Genomic DNA, 25,433 nt, shown 5'->3' on the forward strand with positions numbered 1-25,433 from the left:
TCCTCCATGGAGATGATCCAAATTCAGTGTCAGGATTAGAGCTTGTGCTCATGGGTCTACAGAATCTTGAGTGGAATTTGAAATATTTTGTTTGGAACTAGTTAGGGAAACATCTGATTCAGATGTTTGGTTACATTCTAATTTTAGGTTTCTTCTTTATTAAAACTAAAAAAAAATGTGCTTTATAATACAATCATGGAACATGTAAACACTGTTTACAAGTAACTGGATGTTTTAGATAATCACTCTAAAAAATGGTTTTATCTGAGAGAGAGCTATTAAGATCAGTTAAATTTTTAAACTTACCAGGTCATAATCCTTGGTAGGTATACATTATTAAAAATGTACTTCTTGTACATGTTATTGTGTAGTCTGTTACACTCTCCTGCTTAGTTGAGTCAATTTAGAGGCATTACAATAATCATTCTTAAATAGTTCTATTCTAAATATATAATGGTATACGCGCTGAATGCTTCCTTTACCTAACAATTGCTAACAAAATCTAGTTGTGTCTGAATGGAGTCCCTAGAGTAGCATAAAGTAGAAGCATTTATGGACTCAAGCCAGGAAGATGTGAACCAAAAATAATACTGTCAAACTTTTATGAATTATTGTTCTTAATCCATTGAGACTGCCAAATCAAACTGATAATCATGTGACTTAAACTTTATCCATTAAAGGAAATATTTATTCTTTCACAAGAATTGTATTTTGGTCCTTTAATGTGTCAAATTTTCTATATAGTAACAAAATTTATTAATAAATGAATCTACAGCTATTTGTCTATATGCTTTTTGAGCATTTTCTGAAATACAAAAATTTTTTGTGTGTCTTATTTAGTGTTTTCTAAATGATGTTACAAACATTTTGTGTTTCAGTAGATTTTCCAGTGTTTTACAGAATGCTTCCCACTTCTTTCCTTATCTTATTCTTATTTTTCTTTTTTTTTTTTTTTAAAGATTTATTTTTATTATTTTTTCATTGGAAAGGCGGATATACAGAGAAGAGAGACAGAGAGGAAGATCTTCCGTCCGATGATTCACTCCCCAAGTGAGCGCAACGGGCCGATACTATGCCGATCCGAAGCCAGGAGCCTCTTCCGGGTCTCCCACGCGGGTGCAGGTTCCCAAAGCTTTGGGCCGTCCTCGACTGCTTTCCCAGGCCACAGGCAGGGAGCTGGAAGGGAAGCGGGGCTGCCGGGATTAGAACCGGCGCCCATATGGGATCCCGGGCGTGCTAGGCGAGGACCTTTAACCACTTGCGCCACCGCGCCGGGCCCTATTCTTATTTTTCATTTTTCCTCCTCCTTTAGTCACTGCCAGGTAGAATTTTGTTCTTGTAAAATGAGTTAAGATGGAAACAGTAATTTAGTTGATCATGTATATGCTAATGGTAACATAGAAATTTGGATTTGCTGTATAGTTTGTTCATTCCCTTTACAGCCTTTGCAATGTTGCTTAAGGGTCTGTGCTCTTCCCACATTGTTTGAGACAGCAACCAGGCTACCCTGGGTCTGTAAACACCACTTGACTGTCATCACGGGAAACTCTGAATTAATGCGTCATTTATACCACACCAGTGTTCACTGAAGGTCCATGTAGAAGCAAGAACCCGTAAACTGATTTTAAATGTCTTATTTACCTTTTTTCTGTCTGTCAGTAGCAAGTCTGGTTATTCCCTTTTCTTCCTCACTTCACAACCTTTTCAAAATGTATTTCTTGTTTCTGGTGTTAGCTCACTTAAGTCAGTACCATTTGGTGGTTATAATTTTGAGATTCAAACATGAGAAGTGTGATAATTCTTACAAAGAAATATTACCTTGATGGTTTTTAGTATATATTCATATCCTGAAACTACTACCACACTCAAGAGAATGAACATTACCATCTTCTCAGGAATTTTTCACCCCCTTTTGGAATCTTTTCTTTCAATCCTTCCCTGTTCTCAGACCATCACTTACATTTGCTTTCTCTTAGTGGGGATTTGTTGCATGTTGAATATTGCCATCCTCCCTTCCGAGATTCAGTTACTTATAACCTGTGAATGTGAACTTATTTGGGAAAAGAGGATCCCCTTGGATGTAATGAAAGTATCTCAAGATGAGATGATCTCGAATTAGGGTGGATTCTAAATCTAGTGAGAAATGTCCTTAGAGGAGGTAACCGGGAGATGATGCAGTGATCAGAGTGGTGCATCTATGAGGCAAGCAAGGTGCCTTCAGAACTGTGGCAGAACAAATTTGTTGTTTTAACTTACAAAATGTGTAGTAATGTGTCACAGCAAACTTGGGAGACTAATACAAGATCAGTTACATGCTGTTTTTAAGACTCACTTTAGGTCTAGACACAAATAGATTGAAAGAACAGGGATAGAAAAAGATATTCCATGCAAATAGAGACTCAGAGTAAGAATATTATGCCATTATATGAAAAATTAGACTTTGAAAAGATGTGACAAAGAAAAAATTTCAATATAGGAAGATATAAAAATAACATTTATACACTTAACAGTTCACTAAAAGATATGAACCAAAATTGACAGGATTGGAGGAAACAAACAGTTCTATAGTAATAGTTTTGGGCTTCAATATTCCATTCTAAAATACTGGATATAATAAATCAACAAAAGAAAAATGAGGGGTATAAGACAATAATGTATCGAAGAGATACATACTTTTGTATCCACTCCACCCAAAACTTTAGCATTTATTCTTCTCAATTTTACATAATTTTTCAAGATAATGTTTCAAGGCATAAGTTAGATCTGAGTATATTTAAAAGATTATGTCGGGCCCGGCACGGTGGCGCAAGTGGTTAAGGTCCTCGCCTTGCACGACCGGGATCCCATATGAGCGCCGGTTCTATCCCGGCAGCCCCGCTTCCCATCCAGCTCCCTGCCTGTGGCCCAGGAAAGCAGAGGACGGCCCAGGGCTTTGGGACCCTGCACCTGCGTGGGAGACCCGGAAGAGGCTCCTGGCTTGGGATCGGCATAGCATCAGCCATTGTGCTCACTTGGGGAGTGAATCATCAGACGGAAGATCTTCCTCTCTGTCTCTCCTCTCTGTACATCTGCCTTTCCAATAAAAAAAATAATAAAAATAAATCTTTAAAAAAAAAAGATTATGTCATACAAAGTGAAGCCTCATGGTGAATTTTATTTGCATTTCCCTCATGGCTGGTGATTCTGAGCATCTTTTGATTGTGTGTGTTTATCTGTATTTTATCCTTAGAAAAATGCCTGCTCATATTCTTAGCCTATTTTTAAATTGGATTGTTTTATATAATTGTTTGGTTGTACCTTTATTACCCATGTTTCTTGCCTATGCTGTTGTTTTGCAGTGTTCACTCCCGCTCCCTACTCTAGTAATGTGATGGTTTCAGGAGATCCCTGATCTCCTGTGTGTTGATTTTTGTATAGGATGAAAAGTACAGGTCTTGTTTCATACTTTGGCATGCAGTGGTCCAGTTGTCCCAACACTGTCTGCTGAAGATACTATACTTCAGCCATGGAGTGATTTTAGCACATTTGTTAAAGATTGGTTGGATGCAGATGTGTGGATTAATTTTGGTGGGTCCCTAGGTTCTTACATTCATTCTTGTGCCTGTCCCAGACTCATGTTTATCACTGCCCTTTGGTATCTTGAAAAATAGGCCTTATTTTTAAGACTGCTTTAATTATTTCACATCTCTTGTGATTTCATGTGAATGTTTGGGCATGGGTACTGTTGATTGGTATCACATTGAATCTGTAAATTACTTTGAGAATTATTTAATGGCAATTTGACACTAATTCTTTCAATCTATGGATATGGGATTTTTTCCATTTTTGTGTCCTGTGTTTTCTGTCATGTTTCCAAATTTTTTATCTCCCTTTTGATTTCTTCTATGACCCATTGTTAATTTTGTAGCATTTTATTCAGTTTCTCTGGGTTTGAAATGTTTTCTAAAGTTTCTTAAGTTGTTGGTTTTCTGTTTAATTTTATGGTGGTCAGAAAGATACATGGCATGATTTCTGTTTTTTCTTTTTAAGGTTTGCTTTATGACTTAGGATTTGGTCTAGCCTAGCGTATGTGCCATACACTGATTAGAGAAAGTATATTCTGAAACTGGGATGTTCTGTAAATACCAATTAGGTCCATGTGATCCATAATATAGATTAGCTCTTTTGTTTGTTGGTTTTCAATCTTGTTCTTCTGCTCATTGATGAAAGTGGGGTTTGAAATCCTCGTTAGTGTTTGGGAGTCTGTGTCTTCCTTTAGCTCCATTAATAATTGTATTAATAATTGTATCAAATAGCCAGATGACCTGGCATTGGGTGCATATGTCTGTAGTGTTAACATTTCTTGTGCATTAATCTCTTAATAATAATGTGATACCCTTTTTTTTCCTTCTTAATAGTTTTTCATTAACTTCTTTTTGGCGTAATGTTAGAATGGCTATGGCTGCTTAATTTTCCTTTTTCTTGGTTTGCACATCGTTTCCTATGAGTGCACTTTTAGTCTCTGTGTTTGTGGTGGTATACCGATACAGGTTAGTTTGTTTCTTTCTTTCCCTCCCTCCCTCCCTCCCTCCCTCTCTCTCTTTCTCTCTCTTTCTTTTCCTTTCCTTTCCTTTCCTTTCTTTTCTTTTCTTTTCTTTTTCTCCCTCTCTCTCCCTCTCTCTCCCTCCCTCTCTGTCTGCCCTCCCTCCCTGCCTGCCCTCCCTTCCTTCCTTCCTTCCTTCCTTCCTTCCTTCCTTCCTCAGAATTATTTAATTTCACTCAAAAGGCAGATTTTATACATAGAGAAGGAGAAACAGAGAAGGAGATATTTGATCTGCTGGTTCACTTCACACGTGGCCACAGTGGTTAGAGCTGAGCTGATCTGAGGCTGGAAGCCAGGAGCTTCTTCCCAGTTTCCCAAGCAGGTGCAGGGTCCCTAGGCTTTGGACCACCTTCCTCTGCTCTCTCATGCTACAAGTAGGGAACTGGATGGGAAGTGGAGCCGCCGATTCCACAGTGGTTGTGCTGGTGGCACGGGAAGGAACAAAGCAAGCACATGGACACACGGCTGTCGCGACTGCTGCATGCCGCGGCTCGCAAAGGATCCAGAGTGTGCAGAGACTGCAACACAGAGTGCAGGGCCCATTCCGGGCTCCTGTCAACCGCCTCAACACACACACTCCCCGCCGCAGCTCCAACACCCAACCCCGGTGGTTGGACTGACTACGCACTAACGTCATTGGCTGAGACTTGTTCCAATGGGATGCGCCCCCTCCCCCCCTCGTGCTCCTTCCGCCCTCCCTCCTCCCCTCCCCCAGTCTGGCCAGGTGCAGGTTGCCGCCTTTGCGGCCGAAACCTCAGTTGCCACGGAGCTTCTCAAAAGCTCGCTGCGGGCCCGGCGCAGTAGCCTAGCGACTTCCTCAGCTTGCATACGCAGGGATCCCATATAGGCACCAGTTCTAATCCCGGCAGCCCTGCTTGCCATCCAGCTCCCTGCCTGTAGCCTGGGAAAGAATTGAGGACAGCCCAAAGCCCCCTGCATCCCTGTGCTAGACCTGGAAGAGCCTCCCGGTTCCTGGCTTCGGATCGTCACAGCTCCGACCATTGTGACCACTTGGGGAGTGAATCAATCATTGGAAGGAAGATCTTCCTCTCTGTCTCTCTGTGTATCTGACTTTCCAATAAAAATGAATAAACCTTAAAAAACTCAGCTGCTCTCTAGTCCAGACCCTGGGTACGGCAAAACCCTGTGCCCTGGTCTTTTCCTTCCTCTGTATTTTCTATTTGGCAGGTTGAGTTCATTTTTAATCTATCCATGGAGTTTCTTTTTTAATCGTATCATGTATGGATTTGTTTCGGTAATTTATCTCTCAGTGCTTTTGAGTAATACTGTAATACATTATTTTTCCTTCACTTGCAGGCGTTTCATGAAGCCTTCATCTTTGCATTCTAATTTTGAAGTGTTATTGTGTTCCTTTTAGGGATTCATAATGTCTTCCTTGTTTTCATTTCTGCACTTATTTTTAGACATTTCTGGAAACAGTTGTTGCTTGTCTTCTGTGATGGGTTTTGTCTTTGAATTATGTTTCTGTAGCTTCAGTGGAAAGCCTTAGATGTATCCAAGGTGTAGGCAGGATGCTCTGGCCATTGCTCAGTTGTGAGGTCAGTCCTGGGTGACACCCAAGTGGGTGTCCTCATCTGTCAGCAGGGCAAAAGAAATACCACCAACTGTTGATGTAATCACTGTCTCCTCTCCTCTCTTGTGGTGGGTGATGAATGCCAGGCTGGGTCATCTTACCATTGCTATAACCCTCACCTGCATCAGCATATAAACTACACAGAGAATTCTGTGTTGCCCGAGTAAGCACAGAATTCTGCTGTAATACACCTCCTGTAGTCTGGGATCTCTTAGTCTGATGTCAGACACGGTGAATGCCTTTAGACCCAGGAACATGTCATGCCCCTGGTACAGTCGTAGAACTCCTGCAGTCTTTGCAGTCAGGACTGTCTCAACCAATGGGTACTAAAGATCCACTGTGCCCTGTGACCTGCCCCACCAGTGGAGAGAACAGAGGTGTTCCCCACACCACCCCCCTTTAAGTGCTCATAATATCTGGGCATTTTCTGTCCCCACCCCCAGTTCTAGCCCTGGCTCATGCTTGGAGTCAGTACTTTCTGGAAAATTCTGTCAGATGATTTTGCCAGCAACCCTGGGGTCAGTCTGCCCTGCCTCACTCAGCAAGTTACAGTCTCCTCCAGTCCTGGTCTGTGGGAGACATCAGTAATGCTCCTGCTCGCCGCTGAGTAGTTGCTGTGTTCACACTTCCCCATGGTGAGTTTCCACTGTCTTCAAGGTTTCCCTTGCAAGCTTCTCTCCAACTGTCCTTGGAATTCCCTTCAACAGCCTGCCTTCCACAACTTCCCCTGCAGGAAATCAACATTTTTTTTTTAAACTTTGCTCAGCCATCTAGTAATCTCCAGCTGTCCTACTTCTGTTACAGCTCCCTGATAATTTTCTCAGAGAACAGGGAAAAATGACCCAACTACCTGGCCTCTGACATCCACATAGGAGACCTGGACAAAGCTCCTGGGTTTGATCTAGCCCAGCCCTGACCATTATGGTCCCTTGTGGAGTGAACCAGAAAATGAAAGTCAGTCTCTCTCTCGCACTCTCTCCCTCTCCCTCTAACTCTGCCTTTCAAATGATATTTTTCAGAAAATGATAGAGCAAGTTAAACGTGGGTAATCAGAAATATACATATATGGGACATTGTTTACCGTTACAGTTTTATCAAGTTATCTAATTGTTAATTTGCTCTTCAGAAAAATGGCTAAGGATTTCATCTCTACATTCTGTTTTATGAACAAAATTTCGTTTCTTGTTTTATTATTTCTGACTGAATAAACAGATACTTCCCTGTAAATTAATGCCATTTCACAGTTGGCTTTTAACTGTTTAATTTAGAACCAAAATAGGTCAGTATGTCAGCTGTTTATATTGGTATAACTAAGTACAGTAGACAGAGTAACTTATAAAGTAGAGAGGTTGATTTTCTCAGAGTTCTGGAAGGTAGCTAGGAAGTCTAAGTGCAAGTTGCCAGCAGTTTCCTAGTCTGTTCTGGGCTTAGCTTCTATTTCCAGCATAATACCTGTTGCTACAGCCTCTGCAAAGGGCAAATGCTATGTTCATACATTTAGGAAACAGAAGAGACTAAATTGCACTTTCATGCTCTTTCCTAAATTCTCTAGCCCTACCTATTAATGCTAGCACATTAGCTATTAAATTTCTTTTTTAAAAAAAGATTTATTTATTTTTATTGGGAAGGCAGATTGACAGAGAAGGAGAGACAGGAAGAGGAAGATCTTCCATCCACTGTTTCACTCCCCAAATGGCCACAATAGCTGGAGCTGAACTGATTCAAAGTAGGGAACCAGGAGCTTCTTCTGGGTCTCCCGTGCCAGTGCAGGGTCCCAAGGCTTTGGGACGTAATCCCCTGCTTTCCCAGGCTACAAGTAGTAGCCTGGAAGGAGCTGGAAGGGAAATGAAGCAGCCAGGACACAAACTGGAGTCTAGATAGAATGCTGGCTTTCAAGAGGAGGATTAGCCAGTTGAACCAACTCACCAGTCCCAGAACATTGAATGTTAAGACTAAGGGTATTAAATAATTGAAAACTTATTTCCTTGAACTTACTTTATTTCCGAAAGCCTACATATTAAGAAGGAAAATTATTTACTTTTTCTTAACATGTAACTAGTTTCTTGATTTTAATCCTGTGCTGATACACTGTTCCTAAGGCTTGATGGAAAATTAATGGGTACCTAGGAAAATTTGAACCTGTAACATGCCTTTGGTGGTACATTTTTAAAATACAGAGAAATTTGGGCTGGTGCCATGTTGTTGTGGATGAATTCTCCATCTGCAGCATCAGCATCCCATATGGGCACTGGTTTATGACCAGGCTGCTTCACTTCTATGTAGCTGCCTGCCGATAGCCTGGGAAAGCAATGGAGGATAGCTGAAGTTCTTGTTCCTGCATGGCAGACTTGGAGGAGGCTGCAGGATCCCAGTCTCAGAACTGCCCTTGTCTGGCCTTTACAGTCATTTGTGATTCAAAAAATTTATTTTCTCTATAAATATTTTCTATATAATATATTTGATACTAGTTTTCCTTTGTAGTTGAATTTAATTATCTTTGATTTTGGAATAAAGTTTAGTTGAATTAGAGTGATTATTTACAGTATAAACAAAATGAGTTATATTTGTACTTTACTACTACAGATTGAGCTAGTACCATTTACACCTCTTCCAAATAAATAGAGGCACACTCCAAAACTCCCTAGAAATCCTCCTAGAATGTAGATTTTATCAATACCAGTGATCTTTTTATTTTAGGTCACTTCATGCTCCATTTAACATATCTCCTTCTCCAGTAAACCACAAAAGTATATAGCAGGTCACCTACAAAGTATGGAATTACTGAGAAATAGAAGTAGTAAGTACTTGTTGAATTCCTGCCATTTCCATCATGCCAATGCTTTCTGGATAAGGGAAAAGGTTGAGAAAATTTTTCTCTATCCCCAACCCCTCCAGTTATTTGCATTGCAAAAAGTCAGATATACAGAGAGGAGGAGAGACAGAAAGAAAGATCTTTTGTCCAATGATTCATTCCCCAAGCGGCCACAACAGCCAGAGCTGAGCTGATCCAAAGTCAGGAGCCAGGAGCCTCTTAAAAGTCTCCCACATGGGTCCAGGGTTCCAAGGCTTTGGGCCGTTCTCGATTGTTTTCCCAGACCACAAGCTGGGAGCTGGATGGGAAATGGGGCTGCCGGGATTAGAACTGATGCACCAGGATTAGCCCATATGGGCTCCCAGTGAGTGCAAGGCAAGGACTTTAGCTGCTAGGACATTGCACCGGGCCCAGTATTTAATTTTTGACATGGCAACTTGAATATTACCAGGTAGTCCACTGTAGTCAGGTTACCTCCTTAATAGGCTTCTAGAAAATAGGCTGATGAATTTCCAATAATTATCTCTAAATGCCATTTTCTTACATTTGGAGTGAGAGAATTTCAGTTTTTTTGAAAATTGTATTTTATTGTAGAAGTTCCCTCTTTTATAGTGTAAGAAACTTAAAACTGAAGAAGTAAACAAAAATTGCATAACATGTGAGGCAAGGAATTATAATCTCATTGTTCAGTTGTACTAAGTTCTGTTTTATTTCTTCCTTTTTGTTTTTAAAATATTTATTTATTAATAAATAATAATAATAAATAATTTGTTTAATAAATAAATATTTATTTATTTTGATTAGAAAGGTGGATGTACAGTGAGGAGAGAAGAAGAGGCAAAGATCTTTTATCCACTGGTTCACACCCCAAGTGGCCACAATGACTGGAGTTGAGCCGATCCAGAGCCAGGAGCCAGGAGCTTCTTCTGGGTCTCCCACTCTAGTCCAGGGTTGTGAAGCTTTTAGATCATTCTCTACTGCTTTCCCAAGCCATAAACAGGGAGCTGGATGGGAAGGGGAGCAGCCAGGACACAAACTGGTGCCCATGTAGGATCCTGGCGCCTGCATGATGATTTACCCACTGAACCTTTGTGCGGTCTTATGTGCCATATTTGTCAAGATATATTTAACAGTTTCATTGGGACTCCATGTTTGATTTGGAAGTAGAGATGCATACTGTCATTTGGAAGTAGAGATGTATCCTCATATGTGCATATGACCGTCTTCATTACATAGTTACTATGCATCCCTTTAAATAAAAAGCTATAAAACAAAGTTGACAACTAGATGAAAAAAATTTACAACAACAGGAAGTTAAATAACATACTACAGAATGACCTATGTGTAGTTAAGAAAATGAAAAAGAAAATAAAAAATCTTCTTTAAGAAAATGATGGTACTTTATGATCTCTGTGTCACTGAAGAAATTAACCAGAGAAAAAGAAAAAAATATTTTTTTTGAAAAAACAAATAAAAACAAAAATATCAAAACTCATGAGATGTAGCAAACAATATTGAAAAGGACATATATAATATCATGTGCTTAAAAACAGTCAAATTATCTCACATAACAGAAAGTGAGACATAAAATTCACAAGCAAAAATAAATGGAATTGAAAGTTTAAAAACCCTGCTAATTGTAATGGAAGAATCATTTTAAAAAATGAGCAAAATGTTAGGTACATAACAAAGAAGCACACAGGAAAAGCCAATTTAGAAATGAAAGGTGTAGGGCTGCTGTGACCACGTAGCAGTTAAAGTCCTTGCCTCTCACACGCCGGGTTCCCAAATGGGCGCCAGTTGTAATCCCCGTGGCCCTGCTTCCCATCCAGCTCCCTGTTTGTGGCCTGGGAAAACAGTCGAGAATGGCCCAAAGCCTTGGGACCCTGCACCCGTGTGGGAGACTTGGAAGAGCTCCTAGCTCCTGACTTCGGATTGGTACAGCTCCAGCCGTTGCAGCCGCTTGAGGAGTAAATCATCAGACGGAAGATTTTCCTCTCTGTCTCTCCTCCTCTCTGTACATCCGCCTTTCCAATAAAAATAAATAAATCTTAGGAAAAAAAGTAGACATGTAGGGCCCAGTGCAGTACCCTAGTAGTCCTCACTGGTTTCCTGTATGGGTGCTGGTTCTAATCCTGGCAGCCCCATTTCCCATCCAGCTCTCTGCTTGTGGTCTGGGAAAGCAGTCAAGAACTGCCCAAAGCCTTGGGACCCTGCACCTGTGTGGGAGACCCGGAAGAGGCTCCTGACTTTGGATTGGCTTAGCTGTGGCCATTGCGGCCACTTGGGGAGTGAATCATTGGACAAAAGATCTTCCTCTCTGTCTCTCCTCCTCTCTGTATATCTGACTTTCCAATAAAAATAAATGTTTATAAAAAATTAGAGATGTAAAAAGAAATGATTCCAACTTTCTGTTCTTTACATAGGGTCATGACACTATTGGTATATGCAATGCTAGTCTATATAGAAGATTAATTGGTAGTCTGCTTTTATTCTTTGGTGAAGATGCATTCTGTCAATTTTCTTTGGTTCCTGATGTTCTGCTCTCTATTACATCCTTGGTTTGTGAACTTGCACATGTGTGTTTATTTACTTTTATTTTTTTCTTTATGTTTTTGATGTAGGTTGTCATGCTCCCCTCCCTCCCCTCCCCTCTTCTCCTCCCGTTTCCTTCTCACCTCTCCCTTCGCTCCACTCCTCTCCTTTCTCCTCCTCTCCTCTCCCCTCCCCTTCTCTTCTCCCCTACCTCCACTCCCTTCCCCTCCTCTTCCTTACCTGCCTCTCTCCCTTTTCCTCCTCTCCGTTTCCTCCCCTTCCCTCCTCCCCTCCCCCATCCTCTCCCCTCTCTTCCTCTCCCCTATCTCCCTTCCCCTTCCTTTCCTCTCCTCTCTTTCCTCCCTCCCCCTCCTCTCTTCCCTTCCTTCCCCTCTCCTTCTCTTCTCCCCTCTCCTCCTTTCCCCCTCTCCTCTCTTCCTTCCTCTCCCTCCCTCTCCCTTTCTTTCCCCATCTCCTTTTCCCCTCCCCTCTTCTCTTCTCCTGCTCTTCCTTCCCTTTCCTCTCCCCTGCTCCATCTCTCCCATCTTCTCTTTTCCCTTCCCCCTTCCCTCCTTCTCCTTGCCCTTCCCTCCCCTCTCCTCTGTGTGGTTATATAGGACCCTATTATTAATTCTGCATTCATTTAAGCATGCTATTTAAATATGGCAGTCCATCTTTCCCTCTTCTATGGGTAACAGATTTCAATTTTGCTTTTTCAAGGGGAAATATTTCTCTTTAAGTGTTCCATTTTTGATAATGTAATGTCAAAAAATTTTTCTCCCTACAGTCTGCTTTTCAAAGATTATTACCTTTGAAGTTCCAAAGACACTCCCACTTTGCTATTATCCAAATACATTTAGACTGAGCTTTTGCAGTGGAACATTTTGTTCCATTGGCTATAATTTTTTTTGCAGGACAAGATAAACAGCTTTAACAGATAGCCATCTCTTGTTGCTGCTTCTAGCAGTAATATTTAGCAGCCAGTCTGCAAGTGCTTTTCTCAGAAAGGCTACATTAAGTAAACAGGCATTAAATATTCTGGGTGAGTGATAGATGATAGAATTTAATGTTAGCCTACTGGCGTAGCAGGCTCAAACACTTTTTTTCCTGTTTTGATAAATAATACTCATCTTGTTTAGACAGGCTCTATCAAAAATAGTGTTAGCATTTCATGCCAAACATTTTTATGAAGCTCATCTCATGAGTTAAAACTAACAAGTTTTGAACTACTTGTATCATGTTTAGGTTTTTTTTAGATGTATATTTTGATTTCTTTCCAAGTCACAAGTTATACTGTATCCTGTGTTTTGTAATAGACTTCATTGAAAGTATTTTTTTTCATTACCATGGGTGAAATCATACGGAGTTGCAAATAAAAATGGGTGAAAGTGACTTTAATGTTAGGAATAATTGTTACAAACTTTGACAAGATAGTTTTCTGACCTCTTATACATTAGTGCTCTGATTTGAAAGCCAGTGGGCTCCAGGAAATCAACAAGTTTGTTGAGCCTGAAAGATTTTGAAATATCAATCCTTGGTGCTGGTGAGAATGCTAATTTTTTTAGAAAATATACAAAGCCTTGATGACATAATTTGTCCTTTCTTAAAAGCTGTCTACAGAGTTTCATCTTTAGTAACTACATGCTTAATACCTGCTGTAGAGTAAGATATGTGAAATGCCACATTGTAAAATTTTTAGAAATTTTTACGTCAGAAAAACTTAACAATGAATCTAGGTTTGAGTTGATAGCTTCGGTCATATTTTCCAAATAAAGCCTGGACATTTATATACAAATATTTGTATTTTAACATTAAAAATAAGTTTATTGACTATTTGAAAATTACAAAGTAATCTATTTGATTTTTTTTCCCCTAACTAACCCCTTGAGAGAAATGATGAAATTAATTTATTAGTTTAGAGGGAAAGATGAATTGAGTTGTATAACCTTTGAAAGCAGTAACCTGGAGTGAGTAGTTAACCAACAATAAGGGAACAGGTATGGTGATATGATGGGTTAAGCTGCCATTTGAAACTCTGGCATCCCTTATCAAAGTCCCTGCTTTGAGAGTTGGAAGTAAGAGTACCAAAAAACCATTTAGTTACCCGGAGTTTCCCTTACTCAAGTGGGTCATTCCCAAGGACAGTATTTAAGAATTAGAAAATTTGGGCCTGGCATGTTAGCCTAGTAAGTAAAAAGTCCTTGCCTTGCATGAGCCAGGGTGCCGGTTCATATCCTGGCTGTTCCACTTCCCTTCCAGCTTCCTGCTTGTGGCCTAGGAAAGCAGTAAGATGATAGCCCAAAGCCTTGGGACCCTGTACCTATATAAAAGACTCAGCAAAAGCCCCTGACTCCTGATTTTGGATCAATTCAGCTCAGCTCAACCATTTTGGCCAATTGGGGAGTGAACCAGTAGATGAAAGATCTTTCTTTCTCTCTGTAAATTTGACTTTCCAGAAAAATAAACATCTTTTTAAAAAAGAATTAAAAAACATGAGATCCCATTAGAACTTAATTGTCCATGATTTGTTCTTAAAATTCCTTAAGAAAACATTTAGCATTATGAAAATATGAAAATGAAATTTAATTTGTGTAATGTGCTGAAATTGCAGTGGCAGTTGGAGGCAGTAATAAATCAGAAATCCAATTTGCAGAGAAAATTTCATCTGTGTAGGAACTTTTAACAAATTATTTCATGTACCTCAGCTTGTATGATGCCTAATGACAATTACTCTTTCCATGAACAAGTGTTGAAGTTTCCCATTAATGAAGGAAAAAATAGTTTCATTAGATGAGTGAGTTAATTTCTAAAATATTTTGTTTCATTGATCTCTTTGCCTTTCTGTACTCAAAACTCTACTGGGTTTGTTGTTACTCTGGCTTTATCATATTCTTGAAATTAGGTTGTATTCTCTAATTTATTTTTTTCTTGTTTTTAAGTTATTTTGAATATTGTAGATTCTTTACAGCTGTGTTGGAACTTTAAATTCTGTTTTTACAATGATTACTGCCTCAAATAACAAACTAGGAGACAGTTGTTTAATCTGATGCACCATAGTGCCCGTACCATTAGTTAAATTTTATTTATTTACTTATTTTAAAGATTTATTTTATTTTTATTGGAAAGGTGGATATACAGAGAGGAGGAGAGACAGAGAGGAAGATCTTCTGTCCGATGATTCACTCCCTAAGTGAGTGCAACGGCTGATGCCATGCCAATCCGAAGCCAGGAGCCTCTTCCAGGTCTCCCATGTGGGTGCAGGGTCCTAAAGCCCTGGGCTGTCCTGACTGCTTTCCCGGGGCCACAGGCAGGGAGCTGGATGAGAAGCGGGGCTACCGGGATTAGAACCGGTGCTCATATGGGATCAGGGGCGTGCAAGGCGAGGACCTTAACCACTTGCGCCACCGCACCAGGCCCGTTAGTTGAATTTTAAACAAGTTGCTTTAGTCCCTTTTAAACATCCCTCATCAAAAGCTACCCATAAACGGAGACACAAATGTGACGCCCATTCTCTTTTAGTAAGGAAATGTTAGCGAGTTTGTCAAACTCTTAGGTAGGCCTCTCTTCATTCTTCTACTTACTATATTTTCTCTGTACTTTCACTAAATATCTAAAGTGCAGAGCTGACATTGAGGAATGGATTGGAACAGAGTTCAGTTTGTTTACTTTCTAAATTAGTGCTTTGCTCAGAATTTAGTTCGTAATAACAAATTTTTTAATCATTTCTGTCCTCTTTAGAAGTCTTTTTGCTAAAGGAAATAACAAAATAAGCCAAGGATAATCATTTTCATATTCAGCTTGTGCATATGTCACAAAACATTCAGTATCGCTGAGCAAATAGACATGTCTAGAATGATGTGTATAATGAGGTGCTTATTTCAAAATTACTTGTGGAAGATAATAAACATATTAAACAGCCAACAATAGGGATAGGTTAAGTTGTGGAACTTCATGTATATCTTTATGATTAGTATAATTTCATTGGTTAAAAATAAGTTTGTGACCGGTACTTTGTTAGCTCTACCTTCAGACCAGAGAAGGTTTCCCCAAGAGGCCACTGAACTTATCTGGACAATAAGACGCTGGACTTTATGCTAGGTATATGCTTGCAATGAAGGAATCTCAACTGAACTTGAACTGTGGTTATGCAGCAAGGTGGAGGAATCCACTATGGGGGGAGGGGTGTGAGAGGGGTGGGGGGAATCCCCAGTGCTTATAAAACTGTATCACATAATACAATGTTAATAACAATAAAAAAAATTTTAAAAAAAGTTTGTGAACTTAGGTAAATAAATATACATGTCACAGTATGTGGAGAAAAAGAGCATTCAAGGTCTGAGGACCCAAGTGAGGTTTCTTAGACAGCTCCCCAGCTGTATGGCTGCACTAGATCCCTGACCTCAGGAAAAATCACAGACATGTGATCTGACACTGGAGCACATGTTAAACACTGGGCCACCTCAGTTTGTGATTCTCATTGCACAAAGGGAGAGCATACCCAGATGAAAACTAAGGACAGTCAGCTCATCTAAGCCAACAGAAGACTTCGAGTACCTTATCAAAAGATGGAAAGGACAGATGTAGTATTGTTTGAACAGCACTACAGGCCTTAGAAAGAATTTCTCACCTCTGGTGTAACTCTCAGAAAGTTAAAACCACTCAAGGGATACCCTCGGAACATTCTTCCCCAAGTCGGAGCCTCAAAATGGTATCAAATGACTGCCTCTGTCTTGGTCACATGCTGTAGTGTGATGGCAAGCAGCAATGAATTTGCAACCCCTATTCCCCACTCCTCCTGCCCTGTGGACACTAGGGATAAAATTGAATCATTTATCTCACCCACCTTCACCTAAGACCCCGACCCTCTCCATCCTAATTGGAGGTCTACATGGGTCTGTAACTACCTCACCTTTGTAATAAATATTAAAATAAAATTTAGAAATCAAAAAAGAAAACTAAGTGAAATAAAAAATAGCATTCATAATGATATATAATATTATACTTTTATATTAAAAAATACACACATGCCAATTTCCAGTGATAGATTGTAACCAGGAAATATTGCATGTTACAAAAATGTGGTTTTCATTTTATTTTTTAAATTTTCAACAAAAATTTATATGTATATAGAATATACATAATGTAAAATAATATCCAAAAGTTGACTTACAAAGATAATTTGGCACTGAAAAAATGTGATTCATAGAGGTATAGAGATCAGGATGCTAATACTATCATGTCACAAGCTAGGACAATGTCCTTAATATCTCTGGTAGCCTTGATTTCATTATTTGTAAAATGAGTTTTGAGATAGTCATATTTAAAGTGCTTTAAATTATGAGGGCTTTTTATGTTAGTGCTTTTTTATTGATGGTGATAAATAGTTGCAGAGGATCATGTTCATATGTTTGGATAATTAACAAGCCTATGAACAAAGTTGTTTATGATACCTTATGATATGGAATCTGGCAAAGGTTTGTCATTTATACTAAGGTCTTAAAGAAATCCAAAGATGAAAAAAAGTTAAATTTTCCTAAAAAGTAGTTTTACTACTGGGTTTTCCCGGAAATGTTTTAAAAAGTTTTATGAGCATGATTTGTGTTTAATAATGAGGTCAGGGTGGGAAAGAATCATTGAAAACCTAAATTGCTGCATATACTTCATGTACCTATGAAAACAGTGATATTTGTCAACTTTTGTATTATGTGCATTAGTAATGTCACTCCAAACAGATGTGTTTTCTCAGTGATTTGATGAAAGGAAGAAAAAATGTGGTTCAATTATTTATGATCATTCAATTCTAAACATTTTAGATTTTGCACCTGTGATAGCATTTTTTTTTTCCTGTTTGCCAGTAAAGACACTGGGGAGAACAAAATCCTCATCTTATCCTGTTTGTTTAATGCTTATCATTCTGCTTACTATCTTTTGGTGACTACTTTGTTTCCAGCTGTCTAAACATTCTCTCACATTCCTATCAGAAATGTAACTCAAGCCCAGGTTCAAGAATTATAGCGTCCACTCCCTCCCTCATTGTTTATTATTTCCTCAACACATTTTTAGTTAAAAATTAAATGGATTGAAGCAGCTAGCATTATACATTTCAAATCTACATCCTATGAGGAGTGCATTTCATTATATGGTGGGATTCCCTCATAGACCTTAGATTTTCAAATGTATTATATAGTGACCTTGAAAAGTAGGTACTTAGTTGCAGTTGAAGGTCATTTCATTCTTTAAAATTTTTTCTTTTGGTAGGTGAATTTTGTAAAGTATTAAGTGAATATATGTTCATGTACAGGGGTACTTGAAAAAGTTTGGAAATGGAATGAAATAGTAGAAATTTTGATGCAAAAAAGTTTAAACTCATGCATAATTTTTCATAATACCACATCTCCATCAACTTTTAAAAACCTCTTGCATTGTCTTTGTGAATGTAGAATCCAAAATTTCTTATGAAGTCTGATCTTAATGATATTTTAAAGTGTATAGTATAAAATAGTTATTCTTTAAAACTTTATTTAATGGTTTATTTCTCGCTAAATGACTGTAGTACCCCAAAATAGGTCAAGCTAGGAGCTAGGAACTCCAGGCTGTTGTTCCATAGGGAGCCATGTATTTGAGTTCCTCTGTTACCTTGGCCTGCCTGCGTGGTGGGTGCCGGGTCTGTGAGCCCCAGGGGCGGGGGATCTGGCAGGGCTCAGGTCGCCCGGCCACTGTCCTGGACCTACTTGCAAGAATATGTCCTCCTCAGTGAAAAAGGCGGAGCAGTGGATACAGATCCTGATGCTCATGGAGAATATGGCAGCCCATTTGGTACCAAAGCAGAAGGAGAGAACAAACTTCCCCAGCAAACAAGAGCAGCAAAACTCTGGGTGAATGGAAACTTGAAGTTGACTAGGTCAGCCAGAGGACGTTGGGAGGGCTGCATCATCCTTGGATTGGTGCAACCAACAGCATTTCAGAACTATCCAACCCACTTGGGCAGAACCCTTGGAACATGTACACATCAGAACCCTGGGTTAATATCATGTGGCAGTTTCCCATTCCTGGGTACTGAGACATTTGAGAGACTGGATGTGACTTTCCCTTTTATTCCTCCCCTTCCTCAAAACAACAAGAAGAAATAGAGAATTTGGAAACAATGTTTTCACCCACTTTTTCCTAACCCTTGATCCTTCCTACCCTGATCAACTGTGTAATCATTATGAAAAATAAAAAATAAAGGAAGCTGGTTTAAAGGTGCAGTAGTTACAGCTCAAATCATATCCCACTATGAGACATAAACATCATAGTAGTGGTTTGCTGTGCTGCAACACCAGCCTCTAATGATTTTTTGTAATGGCTACCATTTTATGTGTGACATTGGGGTGTGTGTGTGTGTGTGTGTGTGTGTGTGTGTGTGTGTAACCAGTGTTTAATGAGCTCTCTTGATAGAAAGTTTGTAACCAAGTCAGCCACAAGTCATTATGTAGTAGTGATCACACTACATTGAGATTTTAAGAATTACTGAATCTGGGCCCGGCATGGTGGCGCAAGTGGTTAAAGGTCCTCGCCTTGCACGCCCGGGATCCCATATGGGCGCCGGTTCTAATCCCGGCAGCCCCGCTTCCCTTCCAGCTCCCTGCCTGTGGCCTGGGAAAGCAGTCGAGGACAGCCCAAAGCTTTGGGACCCTGCACCCGCGTGGGAGACCCGGAAGAGGCTCCTGGCTTCGGATCGGCATAGTATCGGCCCGTTGCGCTCACTTGGGGAGTGAATCATCGGATGGAAGATCTTCCTCTCTGTCTCTCCTCTCTGTATATCCGCCTTTCCAATGAAAAAGTAATAAAAATAAATCTTTAAAAAAAAAAAGAATTACTGAATCTGAAATCATTGATGCTTCTCTAAAATTTAAAGGTTTAATAGCTTTTTTAATTACAAATTTATTTTTATAATGTTGTCTAAGGGACATGAGGTTATTTAAATAATTACAGAGATCTAGAGTTTTTCTATATGTTAAATATTATTTTCTGCAGAAGACATTTTTTAAAGATTTTAAAAACAGAACATTAACTATTTGTTTAAAAGTTGCACAGAAAGTGTGGTTCAGTGATCCTTAAATTTGTGGAAGAGGTAAAGGTCTTGAAAAATATCAATTAGCTAATTATTGGTGGCTGTGACTCATAGAACCTTCTAAAATATCTCACCGTCACAAGATCATTTAATTACAACAAAGCTGATTGTGGTGTTTGGACCTGATTGTAAGGCTGTATTTTTTTAATTCTTAAATAGAATGTCAAACCCTTTTCTGAAGTTGTTATACTATTTACATTTCCACCAGTAATTCATGAATATTCTTGTTACTCTACAACCCTAGCCAATAGTGTTGTCAGAGTTCTGAATTTTGTCAATTCTGTTAGATGTGTATAGTGTTATCCCACTGTTGTAATGTATATTTCCTCAATGACACATTTGTTTAGCATCTTTTCTTATACTTGCTATTTATTTATCTTCTCAGAAAAGTATTGGTAAGATTTATCATGTGGTTGTTTTCATCAGTTTTTAACAGTTCTTTTTGTCACTCTGTTAGACATATCTTCTGCAGATTATTTTTTCCAGGGTTGTGGCTCCCCCTCTTTTTATTTTCTCGAAAATGCCTTTCACAAAGCAGAAGTTTGTCATTTTAACCAAGTCCAGCTTCTGACTTATTTCTTTCATAGATCATGCCTTTGGCATTGTATTTAGGAAGTCGTTCCCAAACACAAGGTCATCTAGGTTTTCTCATTTTATCTTTGAAGAATTTTATAGTTATGAGGTTTACATTTAAGTATGTGATCTATTTTAAGTTCATTTTTTTCTGAAGAATATAAAATTTATATATTTTTTAAAAGAATGTATTTTATTTGAAAAGAGGGAGAGAGAGAAAAAGAGAGTGGTGTCTTCATCCATTGGCTTATTTACTCCCCGAATGGCTACAATGGTCAGTGCTAGCTCAGACCTTATACAGGAGCCAGGAATTCTGTTCTGGACTCCCATGTGGATGACAGGACCCAACTACTTGGGCCATCTTCCACTGTCTTCCAGGTGCATTAGTAGGAAAGATGGATACCAAGCAGAGCAGCTGGGACTCCAGCTGGCACTCTGATACTACAAGCAATGGCTTTTAATGTGCTATGCCAAGACATTTGTTCTGATATGTACATGCCTAGCTCACACACATATATGTTCATTTGTTTTGTAGCATTTGTTGAAAAGATGCTCTTTTTACCATTATGTTTTCTTTGCTTCTTTGTCAAAGAACAGTTACTTGCATTTATTTGGTTTTCTTTTTGGGCTAATCTGTTCAATTTGTTTATTTGCCTATTCTTTGACCAGTATTGCACTGTCTTGATTAGTGTAGTTTCATACTAAATCTTGAAGTTGGATAGTGTCAATTTTCCAACTTTGTCCTTCAGTATTGTGTTGGCTGTCCTAGACCTTTTGCTTTTCCTTATAAACCTTATAAACAGTTATCCACAAAATAACCATTACCTAGGATAGACGTGTAGAAGCCTGGTTAAGTTTCTATCCCCATAGTAACATAGTATCCTTTTGAGTACAGGTGGTTTAAGGAAAGAAATTCTACCCTAGGCAAACTGGTTTAAATGGTTGAAATTTAAGATGGCTGCCAATGTGATTCCAAGATGACCTCAAGCCTCAGTATAATCTTATGTCCATGCTAAAATTACTCTCACTAGTCCCGCAACAGTTGGCAATGGTCTTGATTACCAACAGAAGAGATCATGAAGTGATAAAAAGAAACAGACCCTTGATTATGAGACGGGTACTACTCCGTTTCTATGAGATAGGCATACTCTTTCCAGTTACTAGCGTAGTCTTCCCTCTCATATCTAGTGCCCTACACCTTAATTGCCTTAACTCTTAAAAAACTGGGGTGTTGGTTTGTGACGCAGGATGATGCTTCTCCATTGTTTGGCCACTAAATAAAGCTTGTGAGGTTGATGCTCAGCTTCAGTTTTGATATTGGCATTACAGCATGAAACAAACGAAAGAACCAATTTTGGGTCCTTTGTGCCTAAAAAGAATAACGTACTAGAAGGGGATACCTTGCTAGAATTACTGGTAGAATTACATTAAATTTTTTTTTAAAGATTTATTTTTATTATTTTTTAATTGGAAAGGCGGATATACAGAGAGGAGAGACAGAGAGGAAGATCTTCCATCTGATGATTCACTCCCCAAGTGAGCGCAACGGGCCGATACTATGCCGATCCCAATCCAGGAGCCTCTTCTGGGTCTCCCACGCGGGTGCAGGGTCCCAAAGCTTTGGGCTGTCCTCGACTGCTTTCCCAGGCCACAGGCAGGGAGCTGGAAGGGAAGCGGGGCTGCCGGGATTAGAACTTGCGCCCATATGGGATCCCGGGCGTGCAAGGCGAGGACCTTTAACCACTTGCGCCACCATGCCGGGCCCAATTACATTAAATTTGTACCTTTAAGTAAGAAGAACTGGTATGTTCTAAATATTGCATCTTCTTATCCATGAATAGATATCTTTTTATTTAGTTTTATTTTAAAATCAGTTTTATAGTTTCCTTCATGTGGTTCTCGTGTATATTTTGTTAGATTCATTCCTAAGTGTTTAGCTTTGTGGGATGCTAAGGTAAATGGTATCGTGGGATTTTTGTTTTGTTGTTTTTTTTTTTTTTGAGAACTCCATAAGAAATTTAAAAATTTTTGCACCAAAATAAACTTCTCTTCATTTTGTTATCCACAAAATTTCTAAAGTACCCACATTTTGGTTCCAAGAGGCTAATTATTTTATTGTTGCCTTTTCTTTCAGATTTTCTTTTGTGAGTAAAATGTTTGATTTTCTTCTTCCTGATATATGTTCCTTTCTTTTTCTCATTTTCTATTAGCTAGGGACTTCTAGTACCATGTTGAGAAACACTGGTGAAAAGGAAACATCTTTGTTCCTGATGTATTGGGAACACTTTGAGCTTATCACTATTGACGGTGATATTCATTATAATTTTTTATATTTGCTCTTTCAAAAAAGTTACCCTCTGTTCTAATTTCCAGAATGCATTTTGTGTTTTACAGTAGCACTGAGTCTTCCTGATTCGTCTTTTGTATTATGACATTTGTTGCATTAAGTGCCTATTAATATAATTCAGAACATACCCATTTCGGTGTATACTCGGTATGCCATACAGTAAAGTCCATGCTTTGCTACAATTCCCACTCCAAAATAGTAGTTTATATTGTAGGTTTTCATTCATTGTTACTCACATGTGAGATTTTTTTTGGATGTCAGTTGAACAAGGTGAAGAGAAATTTTACTTGGATAGGACCTGCACCTGGAAAGTATGTTTCCTAAGCTCCACATACACATTTTAACACATCTGGTTCCAAAGTCCATCTGACTCCAGGGCTGCCAATATTGTGTTGAAATATTAAAGCTATATTTTCTAATTATCTTAACTGCCATATTTTCTTTACTGCTAATGCTGTAAATTCAGTACCAATTCTCCAGTCGTAAAATATATAACATAACTTCAAACCTGTAACAGATGAAGACTTCAACAGAAATGGTTGTGCTGTGTACTGCTTCCTTTGATGTAACAGCTGAGCATCCATCTTCCTTCCCCTCAGATGACTTTTGCAACTTGTTAGCTAGGAATGGACCAAGATCCATGAGATTACTGGCCACATTATACATGTGCTCATTTTTTAAAAATCAGCATCTTTGGAAGCTCGTCTTTTGTAACCCTTTGTAGAAGAAGTTAGTATCTAAAAATGAAGAACTTTAGTCTTCTCAGATGGTTATGTGAATGGATGAAGGTGGTAAGCAAAAGATAAAATTTAAAAAGATGAGGTCTAATAAGGGAACAGCTAGATTGAAAAATATCAAAGTAGAAACAGTTGTTTAAAATTTATTTTAAGTATAGCACAAATTATTCTGACTTTAAGATAGCATTCAGCCTAGTGTTGAACTATTATGTTGTAATTATCTTTGTTTTGTAGATCTAACACTAATTATCTTTGTGAAATATCTAACACTAAAAACTCATACAGGTTTGGAATTAAATAGCTATGAACAAACAGATAAACATTTTTTTGAAACATTTGTTCAATAAGAAGCCCACTAATCTTCACATATTAAGGAAAATGTTGCCATTACTGTTGTTGTTTGGATGATAAACATTTGCTGTAAATGCAAATGTATGTTGTTTAAAGGGATAGTCTGTATGAAAATAAATTGTCAAAAACAATATACCATCTTCCTACTAATGAACTGTCATCAGGTTCCACAATTGTGGTTTGCTAGTGAAACATTTCCCTAACTGGGCTTTAGTGTGTTGTGATGGAGGGGAACAAGCCATAGCACTAAATTCCTCATTAGTGGCTTTCATCACCATTACCTGTGCTTTTTATTTGTGTCCTCACTGTTTTGGTATGTGCTCAAACATCCTGCCAGTACTCAGGATTATCTGGGCAGTAGAGAAGGATTGTTTATCTTACACAGGTCTGCCAGACACATGGGGATAGAGGCTAGGGTTTCCTTTAGCCTGTGGCTTCCATTTCCTTTATAATCCTATGCAGCCCCTGCCTAGAGTTTTGGTCATGAGTGGATGTAGTGTTCTGTCAGATGGCTTTTCCTGCACCTAGTGAGATTATCATGTAATTGTTCTTTTTTAGCCTAGTGAAGTGATTGCTATAGCTGTCTTTTGAATGTTAAACCAGCTTTCTCTGCCTAGGATAAGATCCATCTCGTTGGGACACTCTTTTTTTGCATATTACTGACTTAATTTTCTAATAATATTGAATATTTTTGCCTTTATGTTCATAAGAGGCACTGATCTGTGGTTTCCTAGTAATGGTGTTTATCTGGTTATAGTATTTACATGGTTCTGACCTCCCAAATGAATTAGAAAATCTTCTCCTATTTTCTGAATTGTGGATAATTGGCATGATTTCTTACTTAAATGTGGATAGAATCCATCAGTGAATCTGAGCCTGGTACTTTGTTTTGAAAGGTTATTAATTATCAATTTAAATTTTACAATAATACGAGCCAGTTCAGATATGATATGTGTCTATATCACATATTAGTTTTTGCATGATTACTGTTTAATAAATGCATTTTCATCTAGGTGGTCAATCTGTGTGCATAGAGTTGTTCATAGTGTTTCTTATTATCCTTTAAATGTTCATGAGGTTGATAGTGATGTCCTGCTTTTCATTACTGATATTAGTAATCTGTGGCTTATCTCTTTCTGTTTTAGTTATCCTGGCGCTCTCTCTCTCTCTCTCTCTCTCTCTCTATATATATATATATATATATATATATATATATACATACATACATACACACACTCACGTATATATACATACACTTATTTATTTATCTTTTTATTTATATTTTCAAAGAATCTGCTTTTGGTTTCATTGTTTTTCTGGGTTGATTTTCCATTTCCATGCCAGTAATTTCTGTTCTAACTTTATTTCTTTTCTTCTGCTCTGCTTACTTTCGATATAATTTGCTTTGCTTTTTCTAGTTTCCTTAAGTAACAGCTTAAACTACTGATTTTAGATCTTTTCTAGTACATGCATTTAATGTTATAAATTTTCCTGGGGCCCAGTGTGGTAGCCTACTGGCTAAAATCCTCACCTTGAATGTGCCGGGATCCCATATGGGCGCCGGTTCTAAGCCCAGCAGCTCCACTTCCCATCCAGCTCCCTGCTTGTGGCCTGGGAAAGCAGTCAAGGATGGCCCAAAGCTTTGGGACCTTGCACCCACGTGGGAGACCTGGAGAAAGTTCCAGGCTCCTGGCTTCGGATTGGCTTGGCTGCAGCCATTGTGGCCACTTGAGGAGTGAGCCAACAGATGGGAGATCTTTCTCTTTACTTCTCACTATAAGTCTGCCTT

General features: G+C 38.8%; 1 protein-coding gene and 1 pseudogene across 3 annotated transcripts in view; one reads left to right on the forward strand and one right to left on the reverse strand.

Annotated features, from left to right (window-relative positions):
* Window positions 1-22,688, reverse strand: part of LOC121162244 — a 54,685-nt pseudogene extending 31,997 nt beyond the window's left edge.
* Window positions 1-25,433, forward strand: part of SBF2 (SET binding factor 2) — a 382,316-nt gene that overhangs the window by 119,711 nt on the left and 237,172 nt on the right. The gene's annotated exons all lie outside the window — the stretch shown is intronic.

The sequence above is a fragment of the Ochotona curzoniae genome, unplaced genomic scaffold (genome assembly GCF_017591425.1).
Source record: "Ochotona curzoniae isolate NIBS_2020 unplaced genomic scaffold, NIBS_Ocur_1.0 contig_517, whole genome shotgun sequence".
NCBI lineage: Eukaryota > Metazoa > Chordata > Mammalia > Lagomorpha > Ochotonidae > Ochotona > Ochotona curzoniae.